This window comes from Micromys minutus (assembly GCF_963924665.1).
Source record: "Micromys minutus genome assembly, chromosome: 22".
In the NCBI taxonomy this organism is placed as follows: Eukaryota; Metazoa; Chordata; class Mammalia; order Rodentia; family Muridae; genus Micromys; species Micromys minutus.
Genome location: NC_137957.1, coordinates 3,850,682 through 3,869,562, shown reverse-complemented (window position 1 = coordinate 3,869,562; position 18,881 = coordinate 3,850,682). Strand labels below are relative to the sequence as shown.

General features: G+C 40.7%; 1 pseudogene across 1 annotated transcript; it reads left to right on the top strand.

The window, feature by feature from the left end:
- The first annotated feature begins 7,202 nt into the window (after window positions 1-7,202).
- Window positions 7,203-10,576, top strand: LOC308435173 (ATP-dependent RNA helicase DHX30-like; annotated as a pseudogene). Its single transcript has one exon. The product of its transcript is annotated as an ATP-dependent RNA helicase DHX30-like (transcript).
- The last annotated feature ends 8,305 nt before the right edge of the window (window positions 10,577-18,881 follow it).

Sequence of the window (18,881 nt, the reverse complement as noted above, 5' to 3'; positions counted from 1 at the left end):
GAGACAGAGAGACAGAGAGACAGAGAGAGATCAGTGGTTAAGGACACATGCTGTTATTGCAGAGGACCTAAGTTCAATTTCCAGCATCCACATCGGGCAGCTCACAAACACCTCTAGCTATAGTTACCAGGAACCCACCCTCGTCTGGGGACTGGAGGCCCTAAGTTATATGCATAAGCCTGCATACATATACACTCATAAGCAGACATGCATGTATGCACACACACACACTTAAAAATGAATTTGAGCTCTTAAAAATAATGAAATTATATTTTTATTAAAAAAATAATAAACCTGATCAAAAAGAACAGCAATCTCATTGGTTACACTTGACAGGAAATTGTGTGTGTGTGTGTGTGTGTGTGTGTGTGTGTGTGTGTGTATGTGTGTGATACATGCATATATTACCTACATTTGACATATGTAGAGAGATATCAAGTATAAGTTACATATTGTTATATGTATCATACAAATGTTAGTATATATTTATAACAACTATGTAGTCAGACCTTTACTTACATTGGCTCTGTATCCTTAGACTTAACCAAATCCAGATTAAATATATTAAACAACTACATGTAATTATTTATACATGTATAATATATGTATGTGCTGTATATTTATGAACATGTAGAGGAAGAATTTAAAATCAATTCTCTCCTTCCAACATGTTGTATCCAGGAAATTAACCCAGGTCGTTAAGTTTGGTGACCATCACTTTTAACCACCAAATTATCTCACTGGCTCTGAACATATTTAAAAATGGCTTCTGTACTGTTTTCTGGTTATTGCCTAAATAATATAGGATAATAACTATTTGTAGAATGTTTATATTGTATTACATTTTTCAAATAATCTATAGGTGAAAGCTACATAGATTGTTCAGGGGTTCTATTACATATGAAAGCATCCTATATAAAGAATGTGAATATCTTCAGAATTTGGTATTAGGCAGAAGTATCCTAGAGCCAATTCCCAAGGATAGTCACAGGAGATTGTCCTAATTAATATGGATAATAAATTTTTACATGCCATTGAGGTAAATCAATGAGGTAGAACATTTGGTTTTGATAGAGGAGGTGAGCTATTGAGAGGAACTTACTGAAGACATTCCTAAGTAGGCGGCATTCAGGTCAGGCCTTAGTGCATATAGAAATAGAAAAAATGGAATTCCGGATAGATGATGGAACAAGTATAAGGGTTCTGAGGTGTGAATTCACTTGGTTTTCCACAAGAGGATGCTGTGGCTAAAAAGCTGAAAAGAGCCAGGGATTGAATGATGTGTAAAGTGGCTCTGGGTGTACCTAAGAGTTCTCACCAGAAGAAGAAAGAGGGGAAAGAGGAAGAGGAAGAGAAAAAGAAAAGTTTAACAGAGCAGCATATTCAGAGTTTTCCTTTAGAAAGTTCCTTATGGCCACCAGGTAGAGACATCCTAGTGAGTTTGTGGGAAGATAAGAGAAAAAAAATATTCATGAACAGGAGCCTGGAATTTCATCCACATGCAAGAGCAATGGATCAGTGTGGAAGGAAAGCAGAACCGTGGGTAAAAGGCCTTGGGTCTCATTTTCCAAGCTGCCTTGTTCTCTGTCAATTAGTGTCAGCGTACTTAGCTCCAATTAGCTTGGTAAGGGGTGTCTGGAAGCCTGGGGGCCTCCATGTCAACAGGCCTGTCTCTGTGCACCTTCCCTTTAATTGCCTCTCTGGGCTCAGCCTTGGGGAGACCAAAGAATCCACGGGGGGACCATTAAGAGAGAAGAATAAACAGTAAAATACAGGGCATGTGGAGCTCCAAAAATTAGAAGCTGATTAACAGAGACGAGGACAGGACTTTTAGATACTGATGGGAATGTCTAATGTTAGTAGTTAGAGTTGGACATCGTCTCTTCTCCTACAGCATGTGGGTTGTCCCTTTTTTTCATTTACTCATATTCTGTCACTAGACAATTAAGGATGGCTTTTAGTTTTAGTCTGTGGAGAAAACAGACTTGGAAGCATTTGTCCTCTTTGGGGGAAGGTTAGCAGGAGAGTCAGCCATCATCACATGTGCTCAACCTGAGAAGACACCAACAACGTCAACAACCAACATAGATAATGCTTATATAACAATGCAACTTAATATTCTATTCTTTTTAAGAATATATATGATACAGTTTGATAATCTGATGTATGAAAGATCAAAATTAAATTTTTGATGACAGTCTCTCACGTTCTAGATGATCCTCAGATTTGATCTATGGTTGAGTATGTCCTTGAACTCGTGGTCTTCCTACCCCCACTTCCCAAATGCTGAAATTACAAGTATGTGCCACTACATCAATTTCAAAGGTAATTTAAAAAAAAAACCCATATGAACAAGTATATCTGCATTTTTAAATGAAGAAGGAGTAGCACAATTTCTTGTCTTCCTCAGCTGGCCTAAGTCTAGAAATATGACATTTATCCAGTAAAACTTTTAGCTGTTTGAAATTTACACAAAAACTAATGCTAACTAAAGCAAAGGATATAGTATATTTTACTTAAAAATATTTTAACTTTGTGTGTGTGTGTCTCTGTGTGTATATGCAAAGGTGCATGTCACAAAGCAACTTGCAGAAGCTGGTTTTCTTCTTCCACATCTGGAGTCCAGGACTAGAACTCACTTCATCAGGCTTGGCATTTTAGCTGAGCCATTTTACTGACCAAATTTTGTATTACCTTAATATTTAATTGATAGTTATCCAATTAAACAACTAGTTAGATTTTTCTCTAATGACCATGGGAAACCATAGTAAAGTTTCTAGGTGACCGTGTGTGGTAGTTCGCAACTTTAATCCCAGCACTAGTGAAGAAGAAGCAGGAGGATTTTTGAGTTTGAAGCTACTTTGATTTACAGAGTTGGTTCCAGGACATCAGAGACTATACTAAGGAACCTTGTCTTAAAAACAAACAACAACCAATGCAACCCAAAAAACAAAGAGCATTTCTAGGGTAAAACTAATAAGTCCTCTTTGCTGTTAGCAATTTTTCCAGGGGAACATTAACTACACTTCAGGACTTTCTTCATCTGTGAAAATTCCATGCATTAATGAGTGGAAAAGCTTAACATCATAAAGCCTTCATGTTTCATAGAAAAAAAAGAAAAAATGCACCTCTCTCAAGTACCATGTCTGACCACCCTACAATTTCCAATATAAGCAAAGAACTTGCATTTCATTGTTAAAAGCACTTACTTACTATTTTAAGGGCAGAGGTGGAAGAGAGGTGCATATGTGCATACACGCCATACTATATTGTCAAGGTCAACAAAACAATCTGTAGGGGCATATTTTCTTCTACCACGTGACTCTCATGGCTTAAACAACAGGATCATCAAGCACCACAGATAACAAAATGGCAAGAGGCAGGCTCAAGAACCTAAGAAACAGAAACCAAGACAACCGGGCAACATCAGAACCCAGTTCTCTCACCACAGCATGTACTAGACATCACAACACAGCAGAAAAACAAGACTTGGACTTAAAAATCATCATACCACGTAAGGATGATAAAGGGTTTCAAGAAGCATGATTATAACTCCCTTAAGGGAACAAAGGAGAACACAGGTAAACAAGTAGAAGCCCTTATAGTGAAAACACAAAAAACACAAAAATATTTTAGAGAATTACAGGAAAATACACAAGCAAACAGGTGGAGTAATTGAATAAAATCATCCAGAATCTAAAAATGAAAATAGAAACAATAAAGAACTCACAAAAGGAGACAACCCTGGAAATAGAAAAACCTAAAAAAGAGATCAGGAGTCATAGACACAAGCATCACTAACAGAATACAAGAAATAAAAATGAGAATCTCAGGGACAGAAGACAACTAAGAAACATTAATCCAACAGTCAGAGAAAATGCAAAAAAAAAAAACAAATTAAAAAAAACCATAAAGCTTCTAACCCAAAACATGAAATTCTGGACACAATGAGAGGACAAAACCTAAGGATAGTAGGTGTAGAAGAGAGCAAAGACTTCCAACTAAAAGGCACACAAAATATCCTCAACAAAAATCATAGAAGAAAACTTCTGTAACCTAATGAAAAAGATGCCCACGAATGTAAGAGAAGCCTACAGAATTCCAAATAGATTGGACAGAAAAGAAACTCCTCCCAACACATAATAGTCAAAACACAAAATCTTCAAAATAAAGAATAAAAGCAATAAACAAAAAAGGTCAATATCTGTCCACAAATCAAGTCAAACAAAGGATAATAGATGAAAAACCACCACAAAGAGGGAAACTTCACCCTAGGAAGAGCAAGAAAGTAGTCTTCTTTTAATAAAACCAAAAGAAGATACCCACACAAATATAATTCTACCTCAAATAATAAAATTAACAGCAAAAATCATTCACTATTCCTGGATATCTCTTAACATCAATAGACTCAATTCCCCAATAAAAAGAAATAGACTATCAGACTGGATACATAAACAGGATCCAGCATTTTGCTGCATACAGGAAACTTATCTTAGCAACAAAGACAAATGCCACCTCAGAGTAAAAGGCTGGAAAAATAAATTCCAAGAAAATGGTCTTAAGAAACAAGAAGGTGTAGCCATTCTAATATTGAATAAAATAGAATTTCAACAAAAAGTTATCAAAAAAAATAAGGAAGGATACTTTTTACTCATCAAAAGAAAAAAATCTACCAAGACAAACTATCACTCCTGAACAGCTATGCTCCAAATGCCAGGGCACCCACATTTACAAAAGAAACTTTACTAAAGCTCAAATCATAAATTGCACTGCAAAGAATAATAGTGGGAGACTTCAACACCCCACTTTCACCAATGAATAGATCATGGAAGCAGAAATTGAACAATGACATAGTGAAACTAACAGAAGTTTTGAACCAAATGGATGTAACAGACATCAATATAATATTTTATCCTTAAAAAAAAGAATATACAATCTTCTCAGAACCTCATGGTACCTTCTCCAAAACTACCCATATAATCGGTCACAAAATAGGCCTCAACAGATACAATAAGACTGAAATGATTCCAGGCATCTTATCAGATCACCATGGACAAAGGCTGGTCTTAAATAACAACAAAAAGTCCACATACACATGGAAGCTGAACAATGATCTACTCAATGGTAACATGGTGAAGAAAGAAAAAAAGAAAGAAAGAAAGAAAGAAAGAAAGAAAGAAAGAAAGAAAGAAAGAACGAAAGAGAGAGAGAGAGAAATTAAAGACTTTTCAGAATTCAAATGAAAATAATGGCACAACATACCATAACTTTTGAAACACAATGAAATAAGTGCTAAGAGGAAAACTCATACCTCTGAGTGCCTCCAAAAAAGAAACTGGAGAGAATATATACTAACACCTTGGCAGCACACCTGAAAGCTCTAGAACAAAAAGAATAAAATGCACCCAAGTGGAGTAGATGGCAGGAAATAATCAAACTCAGATTTGAAATTAACCAAGTAGAAAAAAAAATAACTATACGAAGAATCAACAATAACAAGAGCTGGTTCTTTGAGAAAATCCACACAATTGACAAATGCTTAGCCAGACCAACTAGAGGGCACACAAAAAGTATCCAAAATTAACAAAATCAGAAAGGAAAGGGGAGAAATAACAACAGAAACTGAGGAAATTCGAGAGATAATTAGATCCTACTACCAAAGCCTATACTCAACAAAACTGGAAAATCTGAGTGAAATGGATTATTTTGTAGGCAGATACCAGGTAGAAAAGTTAAATAAAGATCAGATAAACCATTTAAACAGTCCAACAACCTTTAAATAAATAGAGACAGTCATCAAAGTCAATCAAAATGAGCACAGGACCAGAAAAGTTCAGTGCTGAAATCTACCAGATCTTCATAGAAGACCTAATGTCAATACTCATCCACAAAATAGAAACAGAAGAAACACTACCCAATTAATTCTTTGAAGACACAATTTCTCTCATACCTAAACCACATGAAGTCACTACAACAAAAGAACATGTCAAATCAAATTCCCTCATAAACATCATTGCTAAAATACTCAATAAAATTCTTTCAAACCAAATCCAAGGACACATGAAAATGATCATTCACCATGATCCAGTAGGCTTCATCCCAGGGATGCAAAAATGATTCTATATACGGAAATCCATCAGCATAATTCACTATATCAACAAACTTAGAGAAAAAATAAAACACGATAATCTCACTAGATGCTGAGAAAGCATTTGACAAAATTTAACACCATTTCATGTTGAAGTACTGGATAGATCAGGAATCCAAGGCTCATCCCTAAACATAATAAAAGCAATATACAGCAAACCAACAGCCAACATCAAACTTAACAGTGGGAAACTTGAAGCAATCCCACTAAAATCAGGGACTCGACAAGGCTGCCCACTCTCCCCCTACCTATTCAACATAGTACTGGAAGTCCTGACTAGGGCAATTAGACAACAAAAGGAAGTCAAAGGGATACAAATTGGAAAGGAAGAAGTCAAATGTCACTATTTGCAGATGATAAGATAGTATATTTCAGTAAACCAAAAAATTTCCACCAGAGAAATCCTACAGCTGATAAACAACTTCAGCAAAGTTGGTGGACATAAAATTAATTCAAACAAATCAGTAGCCTTCTTCTACTCAAAGGATAAACATGCCGAAAATGGAATTTGGGAAACAATACCCTTCACAGTAGTCACAAACAATATGAAACACCTTGGTGTGACCCTAACTAAGCAAGTGAAGGATCTGTATTACAATAATTTCAAGTCTCTGAAGAAACTGAAGAAGATCTCAAAAGATGGAAAAATCTCTCATGCTCATGGATTGGCAGAATTAATATAGTAAGAATGGCCATCTTGCCAAAAGCAATCTATAGATTCATTGCAATCCCATCAAAAGTCCAACTCAATTCTTCAGAGTTACAATGAGCAATTTGCAAATTCATTTGGAACAACAAAACACCCAGGAAAGCAAAAACTACTCTCAACAATTAAATAACTTCTATGGGAATCACCATCTCTGACCTCAAGCTGGATTACAGATCAATTGTTATAAAAACTGCATGAAGGCTTGTTTCACATCTGTAACAACAAGAGGCCCAGCCTCGTGATGAGGAATTACAAGGAGATAATTCAGCTCCAGTTCGAGAAGTCTGCAGAATCTGAGCCCCTTACTGCTTTTATAAGGATTCCAGCTTTCTCTCCTGGCCAGAAATGTTCAGCCTAGACTCATTCAGAAAAGATTGGAACCAGCACAGCAGAGTCAATGCAAACTTCCCCCATCCCGCCTTCCATCTATGTGTGTCAACCCTGCCCCTGGAAGGACCATCTCTCAAGCTTCTAGGGACTTATTAAAAGAGTTTCCACAGCCTAAAAACCTTCTCAACAGCATGATAGGAAGAGCCCTTGGCATCTCACATCCAAAAGACAAGCTAGTCTATGTGCACACAAATGGACCCAAGAAAAAGAAAGTCACCCTGCACATAAAGTGGTCCAAGAGCGTGGAGGTGGAAGGAGCAAGGAGATCGATGCTGAGCAGCAGGCTGCCAACTATTCAAGGGCTGCGGTCTGCTGGGTGCACGGAATGAGCTGTTTGATGCAGCCAAATACCGAGTGCTAGCCGATCACTTTAGGTCTCCAGCTGACAGCTGGTGGCGCCCAGAACCCACCATGCCTCCAACTTCCTGGAGGCAGCTGAATCCTGAGAACATTCGGCCAGGGGGTCCTGGAGGACTATCCCGAGCCTTAGGCCGAGAGGAAGAGGAAGATGAGGAGAAAGAGCTAGAAGAGGGGACCATTGATGTGACGGAGTTTCTGTCCATGACCCAGCAAGACTCCCACACCCTACTCAGGGACTCGGGGGGGGGGGGGGGCTCCTTTGACATGACAGATGATGACAGTGGTATTAGAGCTCTGACCCAGTTTCCACTTCCCAAGAACCTTCTGGCCAAAGTGATTCAGATTGCAGCGTCCTCCTCCACAGCCAAGAACCTCGTGCAGTTCCATACTGTGGGTACCAAGAGCAAGCTGGCTGCACTCAGTCTGCTCTGGCCTTGTCCCATGATCTTTGCTGCAAAGCTGAGCGGAGAATAAGGCAGCAGCCTTGGCTTGCAAGAAACTGAAGAGTCTGGGCCTTGTGGACAGGAACAATGAGCGGCTTACCCACGCCATGTACAACCTGGCCTCCTTGCGTGAGTTGGGGGAGACCCAGCGCCGGCCATGTACCATTCAGGTGCCTGAGCCCATCCTTTGAAAAACAGAGGCCTTCCTGAGTCTTTGCCCGGTGGACACTTCATGGATTTCCCCCAGAACTCCAGCTGCAGAGTGATGACATCTTGCCCTTAGGCAAGGACTTGGGGCCCTTGAGTGACCCTGTCACAGGCAAGCCAAACATGCCCCTGTCAGAAACGGAGGAGGTGCGCCTGAGCCAGAGCCTGCTAGAGCTGTGGCGGAGGAGAGGGCCAATCCCAGTGTGGTTCAATCTCTGGAGACAGACGGTGGGAAGACCACACGTATCTCTCAGCTGCTATTGGAGCACTATGTTACTGAGGGTCGAGGCGCCCGCTGCAATGTGATCATCACACAACCTCGCCGAATCTCAGCCGTGTCTGTGGCGGGTCAGCCATGAACTAGGCCCCTCCTTTCGCCGGAATGTGGGCTTCCAGGTACACTTGGAACGCAAGCCCCCAGCCCGGGGTGGGGTGCTGCTCTTCTTCACTGTGGGTATCCTGATTCGGAAGCTGCAGAGCAACCCCCGCCTGGAGGGTGTGAGCCGCGTCATTGTGGATGAGGTCCATGAGCGGGATATGAACACAGACTTCCTGCTGATTCTGCTCAAGGGCCTGCAGCGGCTCAGCCCAGCCCTGCGGCTGATACTATCGAGTGCTACCGGAGATAATGAGCGCTTTTCCCATACTTTGGGGGCTGCCCTGTTATCAAGGTACCTGGCTTCACGTATCCTGTCAAGGAACACTACCTAGAGGACATGTTGGCCAAGCTGGGTAGACATCAGTACCCACACCGGCGTTGGCACCACACGTCTGAAGATGAATGTGCACTTGGTTTGGACCTTGTGACTGATCTGGTTCTGCACGTCGATGCCCGTGGGGAACCAGGTGGGATCCTGTGCTTTCTGCCTGGCTGGCAAGAAATCAAAGGAGTACCACAATGGCTCCAGGAGGCCCTGGGCATGCATGAAAGCAAGTACCTCATCTTACCAGTGCACTCCAATATCCCCAAGATGGACAAGAAGGCCATGTTCCAACAGCCTCCACTTGGGGTGCACAAGATTGTATTGGCCACCAACATTGCTGAAACCTCCATCACAGTTAACGACAAATCGTGCCTGTCGTGAACAGCGTTCTGCACAAGGAGGAACGCTATGACCTGAAGACCAAGGTGTCCTGCCTGGAGACCGTGTGGGTGACAAGAGCAAATGTGATTCAGCTCCAGGGCAGGTCAGGCCACTGTCAGTCAGGGTTTGCCTACCACTTGTTCCCGAGGAGCCTGCTGGATAAAATGGTTCCTTTTCAAGTGCCAGAGATCCTGCACACACCTCTTGAGAGCCTGGTGGTGCAAGCCAAAATCTACATGCCTGAGAAGAAGGCAGTGGAGTTCTTCTCTAAGGCTGTGGACAACCCAAATATCAAGGCAGGGGATGAGGCCGTGATACTGCTCCAGGAGATTGGGGTGCTGGACCAGCAGGAGTACCTGACCACCTTGGGGCAGCGCCTGGCCCACATCTCTATTGACCCCCGACTGGCCAAGGCCATAGTGTTGGCTGCACCCACTGCTGGTGGTTGTTTCCTGCCTTACCCAGGACCCCTTCAACAGCAGTTTGCAGAACAGGGCAGAGGTAGACAAGGTGAAGGCATTGCTGAGCCATGACAGTGGTAGTGACCATTTGGCCTTTGTGCAGGCTATGGCTGGCTAGGAGGAGGAACTGTGCTGGCCGGACCATACCTGCAGGGAAAACTACCTGGAAGAAAAGCTTCTGTATGCCCCCAGCTTGCGCTTCATCCACGGGCTCATCAAGCAGTTTTCAGAGAATATTTCTGAGGCTTTCCTAGTGGGAAAGCCCTCTGACTGCACACTGCCCTCTGCTCAGTGCAGTGAGTACAGTGAGGAAGAGGAGCTGGTGAAGAGCGTGACGATGGTGAGGCAAGGTAAGGTTACTCGGCAAGGCAAGTTCAAACCCAACAGCGTCACTTACAGGACCAAATCTGGCAACATCTTGCTGCAGAAGTCAACCATTAACAGGGAGGCCACCCGGTTACAGAGCACATGGCTAATGTATTTCATGGCCGTCATTCCCCCCAAGTGCACCCACTAGCTGTGTTGCTCCTAACAGATGGGGATGTGCACATTTGAGATGACAGACGGCGGGCCACCATCTCGTTGAGTGACAGTGGCCTGCTGCGGCTGGAAAGGGATTCACGAACTGTGTGGTTGCTAAGGGAGTTTCGGCGAGCCCTAGGACGAATGGAGGAGCGGGGCCTCCACAGCAAGCTAGCTGCTTTGCACTGCTGACAGAGCTGCTGCGGGGACCCTGTGGCAGCTTTGACGTGAACAAGACAGCTGATGACTGAGCCCCTCTTCTGCTGGGGCTATGGACAGAGTACAAATGTTTATTTAAAATAAAGTTATATTTATCGCTTGTGGGGGGAAAAAAGCATGGTACTGGTACAGAGACAGACAGGTAGATCAGTGGAATAGAACTGAAGACCCAGAAATGAACCCACACAACTATGGTCACTTGACTTTTGACAAAGGAGCTAAAAACATTCAATGGAAAAGGGACATCTTCAACAAATGGTGCTGGTTTAACTGGCAGTCAGCATGGATTCAAAAGAATGCACATCGATCCTTTCTTATCTCCTTGTACAAAGCTTAACTCCAAGTAGATCAAAGACCTCCAGGTACACTGAAAGTAATAGAAGACAAAGTGGGGAAGAGCTTAGAACACATAGGCACAGGGAAAACAACCTGAACAAAACACCAATGGCATATGCTCTAAGATCAAGAATCAACAAATGGGACCACGTGAAATTGCAAAGCTTCTGTAAGGCAAAGGACACTGTCAAAAGGACAAAATGGCAACCAACAGATTGAGAAAATATCTTTGCCAATCTGACATCTGATAGAGGGCTAATATCCAATATACACAAAAAACTCAAGAACTTAGACTCCAGAGGATCAAATAATTCTATTTAAAAAAAAAAAATGGAGTGCAGAGCTAAATAAAGAATTCTCAACTGAGAAATACCAAATGGCAGAGAAGCACCAAAAGAAATGCTCAACATCCTTAGTCATCAGGGAAATTCAAATCAAAACAACCCTGAGATTTCACTTTAAACCAGTCAAAATGGCTAAGATAAAAAACTCAGGTGACTGGAGATCCAGGGACACAGGCCTGGTGAGACAGTGCTCTGAGTAGACAGGGAAGAGAAATGTCTGTGCCCAGCATGCAGAAAGTGTGCCTCCACTGGTTGGTTCAGGGAAGCAGGTACCCTGCTTTGGGGTGTCTATTTCCAGCATCGGCCTATGCATGCAGAGCAGTCAGGGAGCACAGAGGTCTCTGCCTAGCATGTGGAAAGTGTGCCCCCCACATTGGTGCAGGGAAGCAGGAACCCTGCTTTGGGGTGTGTGTTTCCAGCCGGCAGACCATGCGTGCAGAACAGGCGCTCAGGCCATATGCCACCAGGAACAGCAGAGATCCAGGGACACAGGCCTGGTGAGACCATGCTCCGAGTAGCCAGGGAACAGAGAGGTCTGTGCCAAGCATGCAGAACGTGCGCCTCCGCCCCCCCCCCCATTGGTTCAGGGGAGCAGGAATCCTGCCTTAGGGTGTTTGTTTCCACACGGCAGCCCATGAGTGCAGAACATGCGCACAGGCCATCTACCACCAAGAACAGCAAAGATGCAGGGACTCAGGCCAGGTACAAGGGAGAGACGAGAACCAATCACTTATAGCAAGACCACATATAATCACAGACAAGTTGGCAAGAAGAAAGTGAAAGAACTTACCTCAGGGAAACCAAGACAACCTGGCAACACCAGAACCCAGCTCTCACACCACAGCAAATAGCCGAATGCTACACACTCCAAAAAAGAAGACTCAGACCTAAAATCATACCTCAAGATGATGATAGAGATCCATAAACAAGAATGGGAGGAAAAGCATAAAGAATTAGAAAGTTAAAAGAGGAAACAAGAAAAACACTCAAAGAACTAGAGGAAAACAGAACCAAAGAGATGAAGGAATGGAAGAAGGAATTTAAAACGGAAATAGACACAATAAAGAAGACACTAAAAGAGACAACCCTAAAGGTAGAAAACCTAAAAGAGAAATCAGGAGTAACAGATGCAAGCATTTCCAACAGAATACAAGAGATGGAAGAGAGAATCTCAGGGGCCGAAGTCAACATTGAAAACATAGACAAAACAGTCAGTGAAGATGCAAAAACCAAAAAGCTCCTAATCCAAAATGTCCAGGAGATCCAGGACACAATGAGAAGACCAAACCTAAGGATAATAGGAATAGAAGAGGGAGAAATATATCAACTAAGAGGCACAGTAAATATTTCAACAAAATCGTAGAAGAAAACTTCCCTACCCTCAAGAATGAAATGACCATGAGCATAAAAGAAGCCTACAGAACTCCGAATAGAGTGGACCAGAAAAAAAATTCCTCCTGACACCTAATAATCAAAACACCAAGTGCCCAAAGCAAAGAAAGAATACTAAAAGCAGTAAGGGGAAAAGGTCATGTAACATATAAAGGCAGACCAATCAGAATCACACCTGATTTCTTAACAGAGACTATGAAAGCTAGAACATCCTGGACAGACATCATGCAGACCCTAAGAGAGCACAAGTGTCAGCCCAAGCTGCTATACCCAGCAAAGCTCTCAATCACCATAGATGGAGAAAACAAGATATTACAAGACAAAACTAAATTTACACAGTATCTGACCACAAACCCAGGACTACAATGAATTATAGGAAGAAAACCCAATATAAGGAGGGGAACTTCATCCTAGTAAAACAAGAAAACTCCTAAGCAAGAAATCCAAAAGAAGAAAGACACACAGGCACAATTCTATCTCCAAAAGCAATAATAGGAAACAGCAAACACTATTCCTTGATATCTGCTAACATAAATGGACTCAATTCCCCAATAAAAAGATATAGGCTGTCAAACTAGATACATAAATACAATCCAACATTTTGCTGCATACAGAAAACTCATCTCAGAGACAAAGACAGACACTATCTCAGAATAAAAGGTTGGGGAAAAAAACCTTCCAAGCAAGCGGCCCCTTGAAGCAAGCTACAGTGGCCATACTAATAGTGGATAAAGTAGATTTTCCACCAAAAGTTACCAAAAAAGATAAGGAAGGACACTTTTTACTTATTACAAAGAAAATTTTTCAGAAGGAACACTCAATCCTTAACATATATGCTCCAAATAAAAGAGCACCCATATTCATAAAAGAAGTCCTACTAAAGCTCAAAAAATATATTGCACCCCACACAATAATATTGGGAGACCTGAATACCCCACTCTCACCAATGGACAGATCATGAGAACAGAAACTGAACAAGGACACAGTGAAACTAACAGAGGTTATGAAACAACTAGAATTAATAGCTGTCTATAGAATATATCATCCTAAAACAAAAGAATACACCTTCTTCTCAGCACCTCATGGCACCTTCTCAAAAATTGACCACATAATTGATCACAAAATGAGCCTCAACAGATATAAGAAGATTGAAATACTCCCATTCATCTTTTCAGATCACCATGGTCTAAGATTGGTCTTCAATAACAACAAAGACAACAAAAAGCCCATATCCACATGAAAACTAAACAATGCTCTATTAAACGATAGCAGGGTCAAAGAAGAAATAAAGAAAGAAATTAAGCATTTTCTAGAATTCAATGAAAACAAACACACAACATACCCAAACCTATGGGATGCAATGAAAGCAGTACTGAGAGGAAAACTCATAGCCCTGAGCGCTTCCAAAAAGAAACTGGAGAGAGCATACACTAGCAACTTGACAGCACAGTTGAAAGCTCAAGAACAAAAGAAAGCAGATAGACCCAAGAGAAGTAGACGGCAAGAAATAATCAAACTTAGGAAAGAAATATACCAAATAGAAACAAAAAGAACCATTCAAAGAATCAACAAAACCAAGAGCTGGTTCTTTGAGAAAATTAACAAGATTGATAAACCCTTAACCATACTAACTAGAGAGCAAAGAGAGAGTATCCAAATTATCAAAATCAGAAATGAAAATGGAGACATAATAACTGAAACTGAGAAAATTTAAGAAATCATCAGATCTTACTATAAAAGACTATACTCAACAAAGCTGGAAAATCTGGAGGAAATGGATGAATTTCTAGACAAATACCAGATACTAAAGTTAAACCAGGACCAGGTAAACTATCTAAATAATCCCATAACACCTAAAGAAATAGAAGCAGTCATCAAAAGCCTCCCAACCAAATAAAGCCCTGGTCCAGACAGGTTCAGTGCAGAATTTTATCAGATATTTATTCACAATCAAATACCAATACTCTAAAAAACATTCCACAAAATTGAGTCTACAATAACCCTCGTACCTAAACCACACAAAGACTCTACAAAGAAAGAGAACTTCAGACCAATCTCACTTATGAACATTGATGCAAAAATACCCATCAAAATCCTTGCAAACCAAATCCAAGAACACATCAAAATCATCATTCAACATGATCAAGTAGGCTTCATCCCTGGGATGCAGGGATGGTTTAATATACAGAAATCCATCAATATAATCCATCATATTAACAAAATCAAAGAAAAAAACCACACGGTCATCTCACTAGATGCTGAGAAAGCATTTGAAAAAACTCAACACCCTTTCATGTGAAAAGTCTTGGAAAGAACAGGAATCCAAGGCCCATACCTAAACATAATAAAAGCAATGTACAGAAAACCAACAGCCAACATCAAACTTAACGGTGGGAAACTTGAAGCAATCCCACTAAAATTAGGGACTCGACAAGGCTGCCCAATCACTCCCTACCTATTCAACATAGTACTGGAAGTTGGAAGTCCTGGTCGGAGCAATTAGACAGCAAAAGGAAAGCAAAGGGATACAAAATGGAAAGGGAGAAGTAAATACGTCCCTGTTTGCAAATGACATGATAGTGTAATTAAGTGACCCCAAAAATCCTATCAGAGAACTTGTACAGCTGATAAACAAGTTCAGCAAAGTGGCTGGATATAAAATTAACTCAAACAAATCAGCAGCCTTTCTCTACGCAAAGGACAAACATGTGGAGAAAGAAATTAGGGGAAAGATACCCTTCATAATAGTCATAAAAACTATGAAATACCTTGGTGTGACTCTAAGCAAGTGAAAGACCTGTATGACAAGAACTTCAAACCACTAAAGAAGGAAATCGAGGAAGATTTCAGAAACAGAAAGATCTCTTATGCTCATGGATTGGAAGGATCAATATTTTAAAAATGGCCATCCTACCAAAAGCAATCTACAGATTCAATGCAATCCCCATCAAAATTCCAACACAGTTCTTCATAGAGTTGGAAAAAGCAATGTGCAATTTCATCTGGAATAACAAAAGATCTAGAATAGTGAAATCCATCCTCAACAACAAGACAACATCTGCGGGAATCACTATCCCTGACCTCAAGCTATATTACAAGGCAATTGTGCTAAAAACTGCATGATACTGGTACAGAGATAGGCATGTGGATAAAAGAAATAGATTAGAAGAGCCAGAAATGAGCCCTCACACATACGGTCACTTGATTTTTGACAAAGGAGCTGTAAATATTGAATAGAAAAAAGACAGCCTATTCAACAAATGGTGTTGGTCCAACTGGCACTCAGCATGCATTAGAATGAAAATAGACCCTTTCTTATCTCCTTGTACAAAGCTCAGTGCAAGTGGATCAAAGATCTCCACATTAAACCAGGTACACTGAAACTATTAGATGAGAAAGTAGGGAAAACCTTAGAACACGTAGGCACAGGAGAAAATTTCCTGAACAGAACACCAATGGCTCATGCTCTAAGGTCACATATTGACAAATGGGACTTAATGAGATTGCAAAGTTTCTGTAAGGTTAAAGACACTGTCAAGAAAACAAAAGGGCAGCCAACAGAGTGGGCAAAGATCTTTACCAACACCACATCAGATAGAGGCCTAATATCCAAGGTATACAAAGAACTCAAGAAGCTAGACACCAGAGAATCAAACAACCCTATTAAAAAATGGAGTACAGAGCTAAACAAAAAGTTTTCAATTGAGAAATATCAAATGGCTGAGAAGCATCTAAGGATGTGCTTGACATCATTAGCCATCAGGGAAATGCAAATCAAAACAACCCTAAGATTCCACCTCACACCATTCAAATTGGCTAAGATCAAAAAATTCAGATGACAGCAGATGCTGGCGAGGATGTGGAGAAGGAGGAAGACTTCTCCACTGTTGGTGGGGTTGTAAACTGGTACAACCACTCTGGAAATCAGTCTGACAATTCCTCAGAAAATTGGACATAGTACTACCTGAAGACCCAGTTATTCCACTTCTGGGCATAGACCCCAGAGAAGCTCCAACATACAACAAAGACACATGCACCACAATGTTCATAGCAGCCCTATTTATAATAGCCAGAAGCTGGAAAGAACCCAGATGTCCTTCAGTAGATGAATGGATACAAAAATTGTGATATATTTACACAATGGAGTACTACTCAGCTATCAGAAACAATGACTTTATGAAATTCTTAAGAAAATGGATGCATCTAGAGAATATCATCTTGGGTGAGATTACCTAGTCACAAAAGAACAGACATAATATGCAGTCACTGATAATTAAATATTAACTTCAGAAAGCTCTGAACACCCCAGAAACAACTCACAGACTGTATGAAGTTCAGGAAAAGAAAAAAAAGAAAAAGAAAAAACCATTATGCTTAATCTTTACACATCAAGAAAACTTTGACTAATTCTAGGTTACATCTTGTTTTACATGTACTTTATGCTCACTGTAACTAGTAAGATCTTAATGCACACTGTCAAACCTTTAAAAAAACCAAGCACTGACAAAAATGTATTCACATACTTTTATGCAAAAATGCTTAAAATCTGTACATTTATCTTTGTTATATAAAATAAAATTGTTCAATTAAAAATGAAACTCTGGTGACAGAAGATGCAGATAAGGATGTGGAGAAAGAGGAACACTCCTTTGTGGGATTGTAAGCTGGTACAACCACTCTGAAAATCAGTCTGACCTGAAGACCCAGCTACACCACTGATATACCCAAAAGTTTCTCCAACATATAACAAGGATATATGTTGCACCATATTCATAGAAGCCTCATTTATGATAGCCAGAAGCTGGAAAGAAAACATATGTCCTTCAACAGAGGAATGGACACAAAAAATGTGGTATATTTACACAATGGAGTACTACTCAGCTATTAAAAAGAATGACCTCACAAAATTCTTAGGCAAATCAATGGAACTAGAAGCTGTCTATCATCTTGAGTGAGGTAACTCAGTCACAAAAGAACACTTATTGTATGTACGCACTGATAAGCGGATACTAGTCCCAAAAGTCTGGAATACCCAAGGAACAATTAACAGACCTTATGACGCTCAAAAAGAAGGAAGGCCAGAATGTAGATGCCTCAGTCCTTCTTATAAGGGAGAACAAAACACTCATGGAAGGAAATAATGGGACAAATAGAGGAGCTGGGGTTGGAGGAAAGATCATCCAGAGACTGCCTCACCTGGGGATCCATCCCATTTGCAGCCACCAAACCAAAGCACATTGCTGATGCCAAGAGGTGCTTACTGGCAGGAAACTGATATGGATGCTTCCTCAGAGGCTCTGCTTGAACCATACTGATATGAAAGATGCTTACAACTAACCATTGGACTGAGCATGGCAACCCCAGTGAAGGAGATAGAGAAAGACCGAAGAAGCTGAAAGGGTTTGCAAGCCCATGGAAAGAATATTATCAACCTACCAAACCCCCCAGAGCTCCCGAGGTCTAAAACACCAACCAATGAGCACACATGGAGCGACCCGTGGCTCCAGTTGCATATGTAGCAGAGGATAGCTTTGTCTGGCATCAATGGGAAGAAAGTTCTTTGGTAGGAGAATGCCAGAACACTGAAGTAGGAATGAGTGGTTGGGAGAGGGAGCACCTTCGTGGAAGCAAGGGGAGGTGGGTGTGGGATGGATGTCAGGGAAAGGGGATAACATTTGAAATGTAAATACATAGAATATACAATGAAAATAAGAAAGAATAATATTGAAAAAAAGAAAACACAAGATATGGCAAAAATATAATCAAAGGACCAAAAAAAAAAAAAAAAAAAAAAAAAAAAACCCACATGATACTAGTCTTCAATATCTGCATAAAAGGTCTGACAAACTCCAGCATACTTTCATGGTAAAAACCGTGTGGAAATAAGGAATAGAAAGATTCCATTTTGACATAATAAAAGTATAGTAAATGTGTAAAAACTAAACCTAAGGCTGAAGCAGTGGCTCCGTAGTTAAGAGCTCTTACAGTTCTTGCAGAGAGCTTGGCTTTGATTCTGTGAACACACCTGGCGGCTCACAGCCATCTTCAACTGCAGCTATGCGTGATCTGATGCCATTTTCTAAACTTCACAGACAACAGACATGCATTTGGCATACATGCATACATGCAGAATATGCATGTGTTCATACACATAAAAAAAAATTAAGGTGCCTAGCCAAACAAAACTGAAGTAGGTGGTGAGACAGGGATAGCCATTATCTACAATTTCAGTCAATGTAGTGCTTCAGAACATAAACACAAGCAA